Raw genomic sequence first — 16009 nt, forward strand, 5'->3', positions numbered from 1 at the left:
CACCACTCAATAGAACTTCTGGCACCCAACTAGCAAAATTTCTTAACAAGTCCTGGGGAGAGCTAGGAATGGCACATAAGTCAGTGCACTTAGGAGAAACTGGAAATATCAAAGGGAAAGGACTATTCAAAATCCTTTACCTGTACAATAATGCCTTATTAACATGCATAGGGGGAGATACCTTCTTCCACCCAGAAGTCAAAACATACAGTCTTCTAAGCACTTATTTTTTCATGAACCAAAGGGGAATAAGCCTTTCCTCACACATTTTCCTCCCAAAGATAGCCAGATGCAGAACTGTTTTCCAGCTCCTGCCCTGCTATAAATTCCATTTAGGACAGACTGAGAAAGCAAGATAGTAGTAAGGCAGATAACAACCTGCAGCAGAAAAGACCCAGAATTCATCACTTGATTAAAAAAACAATTATTTAAAAAAAAATTAGTACCTAATTGAGTCCAAAAGACATCTAACCCTCCCTTTCTGCAGGAGGAATCCCTAATTACTAAGCCCTTAGCAGTCCCTTATCCTTGGATACTCAGGAAAACATTAGTTGGGAAACTTTTTGAAGTGGGAGTGCCAGAGGGCAAAATACACACACATACACACAAAATACACACCTGAGAGACCAGGCTACCAGGCTAGGTGGTATAGGTTTGTTGAAGAGTACTTTGTGAATTCCAGTAGTGCTCAGATATGACCTAAGAGACCATGCTGCTCTGCATGGTTAAGATTGCACTTCTCCTGGCAACAGCCAAAAAAGACACGTCTCTCTCCTGCAGACATTGATAATTCAGGATGCAAGTGCTCCTGGCCTTACCCTGTAGCTGATTTGGGTTATTTTGAAATTAGCAAGGTAGGTCCTTACAGTACTAAGCATAAAGCCTGTTTGCAGAGTCCAGCCTGACATACTTTTGGAAATCAAAGGCCTTTCCCGTTGGACTCCACTATTTGTATTTTTAAAGTAAATCAAAAGTGTTGATTTTTGCAGACTCAAGACCAAAGTCTTCGCTGGGAAAGTTACATCATTTAGAAAAATTATGATCCCCAAAAGATATCTTTATTGGACTTCAGTCAAGAATACTGCTGAGCATGAGTACGTTATAGCATTAGCAAAGACAGACTGGCCTGTCTGCAACACAGCTTGCTGTGGGCTGGTATAAGAACACCTTCCAAAACTGCAAAACCCACTTCCTTACTTCTTCATGGATTCACTCTACAGTTTTTTGACTTCCATTGTAACACTGCATTATGGAAGCATCCAAAGGTGTTTGAGGGCTGGCTAGAACTATAAGCATCTCAAACTTAAAAAGAGACATCTAAAATTTATATACTGAAATGCCTTTTATGTTGCCATTTGAAACGCATTTGGTGCCTAATCTTGCACATCACTCATTCACAGGTCATGTCTATATATCTATAAATTCCCAAACTGCAGTGTTTGTTTTTCGTCTATCCAGATGAATACCCCCAAAAAATATCACTTACCCTTTGACATGATAAATGACTCTGTGGGGATTTTATTGCTGAGATGCAATACTCTGGAGAGTCATGCAATCATGCAATCCAATTAGTGGTTTAGATGGTGCAACATCATCCAGGGAATGAATGGGTAGAGATACTTTACAAATAATATTGTCAGGATTGTCTTTTCCCTACTTCTTCCCTAAATCGTCTCCACAGACATAGATGTACACACATACATTGATATAAGCTATGCAAATGACTGTCCTGAATAAGATCATTTCTACTTAGAGACACCATTGTTTTTGTTGAATTTCATTTATAAAGGCTTTTCAAAGTGTAGACAAAATCTTTACATAGAGTACACATTGATGAGTATATGTTGAAAATTAAGAGAAAAACATTTGTAAGCTGTGTCAGTTCCTATCGTCCATTTAAATTTTGCTTTTATGAAGGCATTTCAAAGCAGTGGAGAATCTACTTTGAATTTTTATTTTTAGTTCAGATTTTTCATGTCCAAATTATAAAAGGCAGATCCCAATTCTTTGGCTACTGCAACTTAATTTATGTCCAAAGATGTATTTATCTTTTTCTACTTTTTGCTATATAGTCGCTCACAGCTGAAATTGCTCAGTCATAATGAAAACACACTTACTGCATTCCAAATACCTGTATAAATATCCATTTTGGGGGTTGTTTCCTTTTATGTAAAGTTATCTGCAAGGAAAAATATTGGCAAAATATACAATTTTTGAGAGAGTTTTCAGTAAAGGTTAAGCAGAGAAAAAAAAAAAAAAATCCAGGTGCCTATTCCATTAAGCCCAAATCTGAGTAACAATTGTGCAGTTCTGATGCCTAATTTTGCTATCATTTCTACTCAGAGTTTTCCCCATGCCTCCTACAGAAGCTTGTACCACTCATAACAGGGGTAATACTGTTAAGTTATCCCTCAATTTCTTACCCTTGCCCCCAGTAGATGATCTACAAATTAGATAAAGTAAAAAGTCTTGCCATACTGTGATGCAAAACTCCACTTTTCAAGTCATTCATCCATAGAAAACGATACAACTTCCTTGAGCTGCATTATCAGAGCCATATGTTTCATCAGCTGCAAAATGGCATGTTTATTCTGTTTTGCGTACTTCATTCTTAAATTTGCTTATTCATTCATGCCTAACAGAAAAAGTAAGTTCTTGCCTCCTTAGAAGTACCAATTCAAAAATAATGACACTGTAGAAAAGGCTTAAAATTCTTAGACCTTGATACACCTTCCAAAAAGTTAGCATGAAGTTGTCAATTTTCTTCTTCTTCATCCCCCCTAAACCCTTTTTTCAGTATTGCAAGCTCATTTACAGCAAAATATGTCTGAATGGAAGCAAGCACTTATTTTTTATCAATACCTTTGCATCTAAATTATACCGAGGGAATTTGTACTTATTAAAACAAAGTTATTGAACATAATTTGGGTGAAGTATATTCCCGTAATCTTTAAAGTTATATAACTACAAAAGGTAACATCAGTAAATGAAATATATATTTGTCTAATTAATTCACTGATTAAAACAAGGCACATAATTCTTTCTTCATTCCCCTTTAGGCCCCTATTCAAAAAAGCACTTTAGGAATATCCCACTCTTTGATGTGCCTACCATACTCCTTTAGGCATATGCCCAACAAAATGTTTAAGGATGCATTTAGGCATGTGTTTAAGTGGTCTGCTGAAACCAGATGTTAGTCTAGAAAAGCATGCAGGGGAAAGCATTCATCACCCTTGGGTTGACGAATCTATTAAAAGATGCTTCTGACTCAAGAAGCATGGTAAAACAGGGTAAACGTTTATCCCAGCTGAAAGGAAAAGCAGAAAATGCTTTCAGAGGCTGACCAAACCTCTCTTTCTATCACAAGTCCAGAGCAGTAAAACAAAAGCAAAGCTTACGCATTGGAGTAAATACAGGAATTCACAGCACTTGCTGCACAATCCTTTTCAGAGCTTCTTGAACTCAATGGTTAAAATCTGCTTTATAAGCTAAGAGGACAAGAAAGGCTATCATTACACTAGCTGGTATCTCATCTAACCTCTACATAATTAAAGCACTTTTTCATATTCACTTTGTTGCTTAGAAGACTCTGTCTGCTTAGTAAAGTCATGATGTAGTTTAGACCATTTGTTCAGATTTGGGTTTTTTTCACTACTACAGAACCATAGTGACCTGAACACCAAATGTATATTTTCTTTCTCAAACACCCTAAGTTATTTTATGCAAAATTTTTATGCAAATTAGGCAATGTGTTGACTCATTCTGTTTGTCTCTCTTGTATTTATCTCTAAGGCATCTATCACCATGGTGCCTAAATGCTGTGGTATCTTAGTGTTTGCCAGCTCTCTACATCATAAGAGTGGCATCATCATTTTTGCCCACTTTTACATAGCCTTTTTATATAAACTGTAAGGAAGTACTAGCTAGGACAGAACAATGTCTGGATCCAGAACATGGATTAAGTGCAAATAGATGTTTTCTATACTAATATACACAAATCAGTAGTAAAATTAAAAATCCTTACTGTTTCCTTCAGTCTTCATTCACTTTGAAAATATAGCCTTGTAGTAAAAGGAGCTCTGTTGATGAAGGATTCTCTGATTTCAAAACCCCTTGACTCTACTTAAAATCACTGGCATTCTACCTCCTAACTAGCTTGGATAAGCACACCTGCCCACCCAACAACATGCTGTCCTAACGATGTTTTGTAGTACTTAATTCACTTCCTTTCTTAGAACACATTCGGATTGCGTCTCCCCCTAAAATATACTCACGAGGCCATATTAGATCCAGACCAATGTCCTCCCACAAACAAGTTGTGCTGTCATGAGACCTGGGCTGCGTAAGCAAGCCTGCAGAGCTTCCAAGCTGTGCAAACTAGATGAGGGACAAGTAACAGTGGCAGTTGTAAAAGTGCACCTGCTGCTGATGGTAAAAGTGAAGACCTTTTTTTCCCCTCCTCTTTCTTCAGTAACAGTCAAATGGAAAGCACAGGAAACTGTAAGTAAACTTTATATTTGAAAATACTAACTTGGGCCAAAACATTGTGACGGTATATTTGGCTCACCTTTAAATAGAATGGTTTTTCTCCCCAAATATTAAATGGAAAAAGTGTAACGAGAAAGAAGTGAAATGGAAAATTGCTAAAGCTGAAGAACATCACACACAAAAAGGCAGTGTTTTTTTCTAACAACTCTGAGATGATATGAGAAAGAGAGAAAGAGTGTGGAGAAGGGGGAGAGGGAGGGAGAGGCAAGACATGGGAACATGAAGCAGACTGAAGACAGAATGTGAAATAATTGATATTGTTATGGTAAGACTTAAAAAAAAAAAATAGGGAGGCGAAATCTGCAGAGGCACTTTCAATACCATAAATATCCTGCAGAGTAGGTTTTCCATAAAATGCTTAAATGTAATTGGACTGGTCATCATTCAGAAAGCTGGATTTTTTGTAGTTCCTCTTGCTATGGGCCAGATTGCTTCTACTTTTTTTCCCTATAGCACGTTTTACTCTGTGGAGTTTATCTTACTCCCTGCAATGCTGCATCATAGTTAAAATACAATTCTTAGCCAATGTTTCCATTTAAAACCTGTTTTTTAAACCACTGATAAGATGATAGGATTATTATTGGAAGGTAAGGCCCTCCAAATGTAGAAAAATGGGAAAATGTCTCACTTTGCAGCTGTTACTAAGGATGGCAACAAAATTTGACAGCTGACATTTGAGGAAGTGAAAGAGCTTAAAATATTACATCAATAAAGCATATTTTGTCTTTCTTAATGGAACATATATAGTAAAATACTCTTCTCTAAATTTAATACCCAGATTCTTCATTGATTAACATAAAGTTGTACCACCAACGAAATACAATGCAGTTTTAGCACATCCAAAGCCATATAAAAGTTACGATTTCTATATATACAGCACCTTATATCTTCAAAGAGTTTGTAAATATCAACACTTCCCTTGTCATCCTATTTTACTATTGCAAAACCCAAGAATCCTGACATCAGAAATGTGTAGAACATGAGAATTTATATTTTTCAAAGTTCAACCGATATTAGAGCAATCTAAAATTTCCACTTACTATATGGGAAACTTTGCCTAGATAAAAACCAGGTCCCTGTGAATTTCTTCTCTGTGGAGGTGGGCACAGGCATGAAAACCTCTTCCTTTGCAGAAAATAAGTTAACATCACCATTTCTTCTCAGGATTACAAAATTCTTTGTCGACTAAATTGCTCACAGTCTCTGCCTCCCAAGATATCAAATATTAACACTGATCAGCTATAAAGGAACTAGCCAAATCTGTCCATCTCATAAGTGAGTCTTTTTCTACATTTTAAAGTACTCAACAAGAAACTGGTGTTCATATTCCTGTATAGCCCATTGTTACGGCATAGTTGTAAATCCTTCCATGTCATATAGATTCACATGACTGTGTGTTATATTTCAACACATTTTTGAAATTACTTGATTTGATCTACCTTCTTTCAGCTGACCTACTGAAGTTCAGGATTGCTAGCATGGCTAGCTGCTCTCAGAGTTCAACACTTCTGTACAAATGACTGATAACACAGTGACTGGTGTTAAATTCCAGACAGATTAAACGAAGTTCATCCCCCCAGATCTGAAACTTCTTCATGCTCATTTTTTAACATCACATAACAAGTCTTGACTCCTTATAATACTGTTCTGCTTTTTGTTCCCTGTCTTAAGGGATTTTTCGTCCTTCTAGTTCTCATGGGAAATTGTGTTAAAATTCAAGAACCTGACCTTAGGTTGCGTTGAATATTCCCATTGACTTCAGGCCATAAAAAAGGAAAACTGTGGAGAAGAGTTATATTCTGTCAGAAAGAATATGGCTCCAAATGCTGGAATCACCCTGACAGCTCTATTTCAGAAGTTAGCCAAGGAGAAAAAAGGGGCCAGGCATCTTGAAAATTACATACACAAACCTCACACACATGTATACACATACAAAGCATGAAGGAGAATAGAGGAGAGAACCTGGAAAGAAACCCTGCCAATTTATCAAGTGGCAGATGAATTATCCCCAAGAGTTTCATAGAAGCAGCAGACACCCCGTTTTAAGGTGACATTTTATTTCAATCTCAGCTGCAGCATAATCTAGGATCCATCTGTTTCCCCCATTCCCCCTCCCTTCCCCTCACAGTCCCCCTGCTCCCTTCCCAACTCACATGCCGATATAACCCAAAGGAATCACTTCACCTCCAGTACCACAGTTTCACAGGCCCTACTGGGTAGGTAAGAATTGCAGGAAGAGAGATGTGATCAATGACAAAAAACCCCAAAAACAAAACAAAAACAAAACAAAAAAAAAAAAAAAAAAAACCAAAAAAAAAGGAAGCAACACATTTATTTCAATGAGCTTTCATCCCAGGCAAAGCTTAGAAACTGCATACTTTTCTGATAATTTTGGGTGTGTTTAAGAGTATTTCAACATTCTCCCCACCAATAATATTTTAGGGAAAACTAGTGACCAGTGACTGGATCTACATGAGCTGTCTAGCTCTTGCCATTGTTTCCACTCAATATCCACTATTTATTTTTCCTGTATGATGGACCTGCTTCAAGTCTTCAGGTTATTACACTACGCAAAAAGTAAGTCTTAAAAAAAAGAAGAAAAAAGAAAAAAGCACTGGAATTTTCCAAGGTTTGGTCTTCCTTAATACCAGAAGCACGTTTCATCTCAGAGTTTAGCAAGAGGACTTCTTTGTGCCATTTCATTATTGGTTTAAGCTAACCTAAGTATGGAGGCATGCCCACTCTCTCCACCCTCTCCTCCCTCCTTGCCTCAGACCTAGGTAAATACTCTTCTATGTTTCATCACCAGTTTTCATGCTGCCACACAGTCAGCTAGATTAAAAACCCCCAAACGGTTCACCGGACATCTGAGCTACACACTCATTTTCAGCCAGCTCCTGATATGGCTGACCGTGCAGCCGTGAGCATCCTTACCCCCCACAGGAAGGCAGCAGAAAGATGCAGCTGGAGGAGGGAGGAAAGGAGAACAACACCACCACTTGCAGCAGCAGCATGGATTTAAATTTGCTGAAGCTGACTGCAAAACCACACCTTTGTTACGCTAGGAACAAAAACTCTCAAATGAATCAAACCGTACGAAAGAGCAGACCTGGACACTTGATTCTGAGTGTTGGAGGAAGACAAACAAATACAGAGATTCTCCTGAATCAGAAACACCAGATGGCACAGAAGCATATTTGAGTATGTTTCCAAAGCAGAACTATCAATAACACCCAGCACCTGGATGCTGTGCCATACTAACTTAGCACAAGCAGCGCTAGTAATTATGGGAGTGTATCCCTTAATTTGTGTGTGATAACATGTGCACCTCTACAAATTTCTTCCCATCAGGTTAAAGGAGAATTTTTCTGGCCTTTTTGGGTGTGCATGGAGAACACTTTGGGAAGCTGCTGGAGGATATACAGTATTTCATATGTGTTATAGCCCAAATTTCAGCAATAGTGATTCCATGAGATCGATTGCATTAACACTGCTAGTTTATACCTTTTGATGGCTCCAGTTTACCATGCTCAAATGTTTGTGTTGGAGTGTTACAAAACTGCTTTTATTAAAATATGAATAACTTTTGCAGCACAGTCAAAGCTAAGAGATGCCTTTATACCACCTAAGACAGGAAAAAGGCTGGGGAAGCAGGGCAAACACATGCCTACAAACCCAGCCTGATTTTGTTGCTTTAAATTGTGCCAGTGGGCTAATTTGCTTCTGGGGTAGGAGGAAAGTAGTTAACTGCCCTTGTGCAATCTCACTCCCCAAGAACACCTCAGTCTCATGCAAAGCTATCCAGAGAAACTGAAATGCTGCAAAAATATTTCCATTTTTAATAGTTGACAACAGTAACATTAAGTATTCGAGTTGTATTTCTATGATACTTCAGAAGATCTTATCTTGGAACACTTGTGTCTGCTGACTAATTACATAACTATTGTTCATTTTGTGTTCTTATTACCCTAAGAGTGTGTTCACAAAGTTAGTCCTTTATCTGTGACGCACATCTGAAAGAGAAAAACAAAAAGGCACAGAAGCCTGGGGATTTGATTTTTTTCTTCCAAGATATTTAATTGCTATTACAGCCAGAAACATGTAATACATCAGAATATAATCTTCTTTTTTGAGAGAAAAACTTGGGTTAACCACCAGCACAGATTCCATGTGATAGCAAGCAGTCTCAGGAGTCTTAAAAAGCAGAAGATGGCAGGCTAGACTTTCACTAGTTATTTGTAATTCCTTTTATAAATTTTGGGCACAGAATCAAACTTTAACATTCTACATAGAAAGACAGAATCTTTCTGAAAGATCTTTTACAAATCAGCAAGACTGGAAATAATTTGATAGAAGACTTAGTGTGTACGCTTTTTCAGCCATTTCACTAGAAACTCATTTTGGCTTTCTCTGAGGTAGAGATAAACCACAGCTAAGAGACAGTTATTAAATCTTCTTTATACTTTCTGTATGAAATGTATTAAACTACAAAAATACTATATTCAAATAGGGTTAAGGGTCTGACTTAAACCCACAAAGACATGGAAATTCAGAAATATTGTGTCTCCATACCCTTTACTCTTCTCAGTGTAGCTAGGCATTGTAGCAAAATTACTTGGGCTCAGATTCCTTAAAATTTTTCTTTATGGTACATCTCTCCTTAAAGGTACTTTCTACTTCAAGGTTCTTTCAGTCTGCATCGTCTCCATGGGCCCAGGTTAAATTCTGCCCTGGACAGTTTGGGGTTTTTATGATTTCCTTTATTTCCTTTTTTTTTTTTTTTTTTTTTTGATGCTTACAGAAACAAAAGTGACAAAAATAAACCAGAAAGTACATTATTGTTAGTCTCAGCAACTGACTATATTTATTTTTTAACACACATAACTGACAAATTCCATGATAATGAGAGACAGGCAGGCAGACGTAGGACAAGCATAACTCTCAGCATGTGTAAACACATGCTTTAGCTCTCTCCCCCCCCGTAGAGTTCTACCTATACACATTTCAATACTTATGACTTATTTCTCCAGTGAGCTAAAAAGGAACCTTGGAGTTGATATCGAACTAAGATTTTGTCCCACATGATGGCACGGGACCTTCTTTCACGGTCAACTTTTTCCCCCTTGTCCTGAACATAGCAGCAACCAGTGGAGGCCACACTTTATTCAAAAGAAAGACACTTGCAAACCATTCTTCCAGAGGGGCTCTTAGCTTTGAAACCACCTCCTACCCTGGGGTACAGCAGTTTGGGCCAGCTGACCTCTTGGGCAAATTGCAAATTGTGCCTTCTCAAGATAGCTTCAAAGCAGGGAAATTCCGCTGTGGGGAGAGGGAAGGTTATCTTAGGAGGATGGGTATTTTTTCTACGTTCTACAACTGTGAGCAAGTCTGAGTTTCTCCTTATTCTATTTCTAGTTATTCTTTGGTTTTACTTAATTACTGTCAGTGCATTACACAGGCAACTGTCTCCATGCAGCTCTTATAAATCCATATGCATTCAACAAATTGCTAAAAGCTTGATAATTTCAAATGTGACTTGGGGCTTCCCCTCCACATGCTTCATAGCATCTGATTAACATGCGTGTTCAACTCTGCTGTACTTACACATGCTACTGAAGCATCTGTTTTTAAAGATGAACAATCAATACTGACTATTCATTCCCTTCAACTGGTACTCCTGAAAAACGGAAAAAAAAAAACCAAACCAAAAACCAAAACCCAAAACAACAGAACAAGGACCATTCCAATAAAAAAAAACCATTGTGGTTACACTAAGGCAGATGATTTGGAGGACACCCACAAACATTAATCTTTGTAGGTGATAAAAAGTAAAACACACAAAATCCTCAAACAAATAATCCTCAACAAATTAGTATAAGACTTGAAAATAACACCACTGATATATTTTTATCTTCAGATACCATAGAACAGGACACAGGATTTCAGGAATTAATAGGAATGAAGATATTCCTTAAATAGTAATATTAAGCATGTCTCTATAATAGACAATCTCTGTTAAAAGAACAAGACATGCAGAAAGTAGTAGCCTTGATCCAGAAAAAGTATTTCTGCCTCATACAGCATAGAGAACAGACATTCAGGAATAGCTCATCCATGAGAAATGGTGATCTGCTACTGCTGCCAAGGTCAGTCAGACCTATTGTGACATGTTCTGTAAATGCTGACTCTATCACTTACAGTTTTCCAAGGACTTGTTTAACACCTAGAGATTTTTTATTTTTATTGTGGAACAAAGCTATGACATGAAACTGTCAAACTAGAAAGCCCAAAAAAGGATGACAGAGAGTTTTTATTAGATTTGAGGTTGACAGCTCCACTGAGAAAAGAACCATGTAGTTAGAAGAAAGGTGGTCTGAAATTCCTGGAGATCCAGTAGGAAAATGCTGAAATCTCAGCGAAGAAGGAAATTCTGTTTTCAAGCCAGCAGTCTGACAATTTATCATACCCCTTAAAAACTGATGGCGGATAACATGTTGGATGATGTATCTGTATCAGTCTATCGGGTGTGAATGAGACAGGATTCATCTGCTACAACAGGAAGCTGTAGTGAAGTCCCAACGTTCTGCACTTCAAATGACCTCTGTGCCCCTTGTGTGGTGCATTTCTGATGGTAACCATAAGTTCATAGGGAAGCAGATTAAATTCAAGCACACCTTTTTGCTTTTTACTTTCTCTAGTTTTATTATAAAAAATAATTATATAAAAAAAAGGTAAGCTGTAATACCTTCAGGCCTAAAAATAATTTTTTACTCTGTGAGCTCTGCTATATTTATATGTACTCAGAGAGAACGGAGTTTGGATCTCTCTTTCTATTAGCATCTATAATTCTGGGCTTGAAGTACTAATTAAAAGCACATAAAAGAAGGTACATGGACTACTTTTTCACATAATGGGGTGGGAGTCTCCTGTTGAAAGACCCACCTTGCTTGGAGCTTTAAGAAACATCCAAGGTATTGCTTCACAGAGCCCTTGTGAATATAAAGGACAATGAAAACTGTTCTCTAGCAAAAGACATCTGAGGCAGATGAGACAGCACAGCATAGAAAAAAGAGGTTTTAACTAAGCCTGTAAAGATCTCATGCCAGGAGAGCTCATGCAGGGGCAATTCAGCTCTGTTTGGGAGTTTTATCAAAAAGGAGAATGATGACTTCATTGTTCTGAACTGAAAACTGATTAATCATCTGCTTGGCATCTGCCTTGGCAGATAAGAATTCCCTTTTCAATGCTATGGAAAAACTGGTGATACAGACTAGTCCTCATATTGTCACCTGTCTCTGCTTGCAACCAGTCCTCTCTTCTCTCTTTCCTTTTTCCTGACTATTCAGCTGACACATAAAATGTCTGCAAATATATATAGGTATTTTTAATGGTATCAAACATTTGTACAGATTTGTTCTCAAGACATCTGCATATGATGCAGTCCCTAGATAACATTTGAATAACTTCTATGGATCCCCACTTTTTGGAGGAAAAACCAAAATACCTTTAGATAGGCTTTTTAATTTGCAAAATAGACTGCTGAAAACACAATTTTCCTTAAAAAAACTTGTTTCTGAAACCCCTCAGTACAGTTCTCCAGTACACTTCAGAAAAAAATAGCATGAAACCAAAAATTCCTGATCCCTTGTACTTTCTAGATGTTTCATGATTGATTTAACAAGATAAGTGGAAGAGTGGAAAATTGGCAACCTTAACACTTGGGTATATCTTGCAATTGAGAACTAGCATACACCATACTGAGATGTATTTTTGAGCCTTCTTGCATACCATGTGGACAGAGTATCTCATATAAAATCACTTTGTAAGACAGGAAATACAGGAAGAGGAAAAAAGGAACTTCATGTTTCCCTTTGTTTCTCTGACCATGAGAAATAGCTTGATTCCAAAGCCCAGTGAAATATTTTCTTTCAAGATTGGCCTACCTTTTGTATGTCTGCAAGGCCACATTAAATTTGGTAACTTGAACCAGATGGCAGTGTCTTTGCAGCATATGGAAACAGATCAAAGCTGCAAATATGCAAGGTGAATTCTACATTTTTATATTTTTTTCATGGTTATTTAAGACCTTGATTCTGTGAGATGTTGTGTGCTTAATTCCTACTGTAGGCAATGGCAGATGAGTGTGTAAGAACCTTTCGTGAGATGTAAAACACAGTTCAGGTTCAGCCTATGTGTTTATTCCTCCTCTATCTGTTAAATTGTCTGCGTATCATTTGTTTAGAATGAGAAGACATGGCAATACTCAGGTTTTCTCTTTCCCTTGTTAGAAAGGGAAGTCAGGGGCTTTCCTTAACTACTTAGAAGTGAACTTTACTTCCTTATAGAGATAAGAGCAATTTATTTCCATGCAAGTGTGATAATTTGGTGCCAGTCATTTTTACATTTAACAAACTAAACAAGACAGGAGCAGTGGCTAAAATAATAAAATAGCCGCCTCTTTCATTACATGTTTGACAACACTTGATTTGGCACACTATTAGGTAGCATTACAAACTGTTCAAATACTCTGAAACATATATCACCACTACTAAGCTTTGATACCATATTGCAATTTTTTCTGTTTAAATACACTGATTCATGCCTACTTGTGAGTACACACTCAGAATAACAACAACACTTTAAATAAAACTATTTCTTAAAAGGATTTGAGTTCATTCTGATGACAAGACCAGATTAATTACTTTGGTTTAAATATTACGTAATCTTAAAATCATTAACTTTTGCATCTTCCCAGACCCAAGTGTCATACCCAGTTTAATAACATAAAACATAAAACAGGATAGCCACACAAAAGGGACAGACCCTTCATCCTATTATTATTTAATTAACTACTCTCTAGAAATTGATGAACATTGAGCTTTGTTCTGAAAGGTAAATAGTCCCCTGAGTCAGCAAGTAAAGCAAAATTTTCAGCAGGAGGGATTTTCTCAGCAAAACCTCATCACTCCCCTTTTAGGTTATCTTGCCCTCGTGGCTCCCAAAGTACAGTCCACAAAACAGGAAGCAAAATTACTTTCCCATACAGCTGTTTTTAAATTTGTAAGGGAATTTTTTTCTTTAAATAAGAGCCAACCTCATGAGAAGGACCTTGTGGTGCCTATGTATAAAAATAATAAGCCATCATTACGGTCTCACATTTCTTTCTACTTGGGAAAATCAGGAAATCTTCTCTTCGTAATAGATGATCAGACATCTTTGTCTGGAGATCCCAAATAAAACTGGGTATAGACATGTGAGATTAAAACAAAAAGATGTTGGGCTAGATTCTTTTTTAAACTAAGATATTTTCACTTCTTTTTGGCTGAGAACATGATTTACGCCCACTTGATGGCCCTCCAATATACTAGATGGAGTAGCTGGGTGAGACATTAAGGCAGACAAGAAAATTACCTCTGTCATCTTGGACATGCTTGTTTCTTTTAATTCTGACAGTCTGACCATTGCAGACCTTCCATGAGAACATGCAAATGGCTCTACTGGTATAGACTGTCTGCCCTGCCAGTACTCTGCCTCCAGCTATGGCTCTAGGCGTGACAGCGTGAACAGAGGGCAAGTGTGTGCAATACTTCCCTCCACCCTCTACCCCTGTGTCTCTACCAACAGCTATTTTCAGCTCAAAGGAGTTGCTGATCCATTTTTCGTTTGTCTGTCTAATGACCTCCTTAAGTCTCCAGTCTGCTATGCAAACTTCTGGCATCCACAATGCTGTTTGGCAAGGAATGTCATATGAGTTCTCCATTGCATGGAGAATATTCATACTACGGCGTCTCACTCCAGCAGACAGCATTTTAAAAAATAACAACTTTTTTAGTATCAGCAGATACAGATCATGTTTCTCGAGACATTTGTTCCTATATATGTATGAGAAAAGCAATGACACTCATATGCTGGTACAGGAACCTCTATCAAGACTATTTTGGAGACATTCACTTGAATGTTGAATGGCTTTAAAAACCCACTGTCCTTCTGAACAAATGTTCCTTTTAAGCTTCTAAAACCTGATTCATGCTTTTTACTCTGTTGCAACTTTTTCTAGAAAATGCACTTACATGAACTTAACTGGCCGAGTTTGATATACTGTTGAATTATCCTGGAAAGGGCCTCTGCTTTCTCAGTTCATAGAGGGAAAGCCTACAATAGTGTTAACATTTTCAGTTCCAGTCTGCACTAATGCATTATTCTGAAAACCCCAGAGGAAACATCCCTTACAAAACAAAAGAACACTTAAGGGATTAATATATATATATAGCTTTTTTATTTTTACAAACTGTTCAGATAACTGCCACAAATCTCAGGGTTTTTTTACCATTTTGATGATTAAATCATCTCTGTAAGTAGCAGCAAAAATTTTATGACCTCCCAGGGCCTGCATCATTAAGTACTGAAAATAACTTGAAGTGCTGTGCAAAGCAAATGGTATAGTTGTAAACTCCTGCAGACTCCTAGGAACTTGAAGTCTTCCTTAAGGCACTAGTCAGTAATATTTCATATAAACATAAAGCCAAATCTCTATTGTCATTGAACGTTATAGTCATTCTGGTATTGACATCTTTGGCTTGCATTGGCATCACTGTACCTGCATACACTTGTATGCACCCGCATACTCTGGTTGCCCAGACCAGCTCTTCTAGAATCAGTGTATCTCTACCACCTTTCTCCACAACAGGCTGAAAACTAATCCGTGGTCCATGAATAGCAAGTTTCTCAACAGCAGCTTTTCAATACAGAGCTTGCAATCTGTCTCCCATTCACTTTGTCAAATTATGGTCCACATATCAGCCATTTGCAGCAGTGATATATCTGTCAAGCGTCAAGCACATTTCTTGCAAAAGAAAGTCTTTTTTAGGATTCTTTAACTTTCAAAATGTCTAATCCCAAACATGCAAAATAATGAGTCAGACGCCAAAAAATCATGAGATTTAAAAAAAATAAAAAAGTTAATGTCTTTTCCTGTGGTTTTTGGAGCTTTTTCTGGGTCATGTTTTCAAGCTTTTCTCCAAAGCCATGGGGCTTTCAAATACCGTTAAAAAGAAACCAGCTGATATCCTCTTGTAATTACGTATTTAAGGAAAACATTTATTGCCATCCGAGTTAAATTGTGTTGAACTGACAACCAAAAATCTTCAGAGATATTTTTGATCAAATAATTCTGAAAAAGGAATATTGCTTCAAACCTGTTTTCTCTAGAGTTTCATTTACATTACTTACGTATTTTTTCCAGATAATTAAGCTTTACTGAAAGCAGGTTGTTGGACATGGAGGAAAGTCATGATTTTATCTTGAAGGACTCTTTACAATATCAAATTATCTCAGGTACAGGTTGTAGATGCTCACAAAAAACAATGATTTCTTCACCTGAAATTCATTATTTCCTCCTCCTTAAATACTGAGTCCCCCTGAAATCTTTACTCTGTTGTAGGGTTTTGGGTGGGGGTTTTTT

The sequence above is a fragment of the Falco rusticolus genome, chromosome 3 (assembly GCF_015220075.1).
Source record: "Falco rusticolus isolate bFalRus1 chromosome 3, bFalRus1.pri, whole genome shotgun sequence".
Taxonomy (NCBI): Eukaryota; Metazoa; Chordata; class Aves; order Falconiformes; family Falconidae; genus Falco; species Falco rusticolus.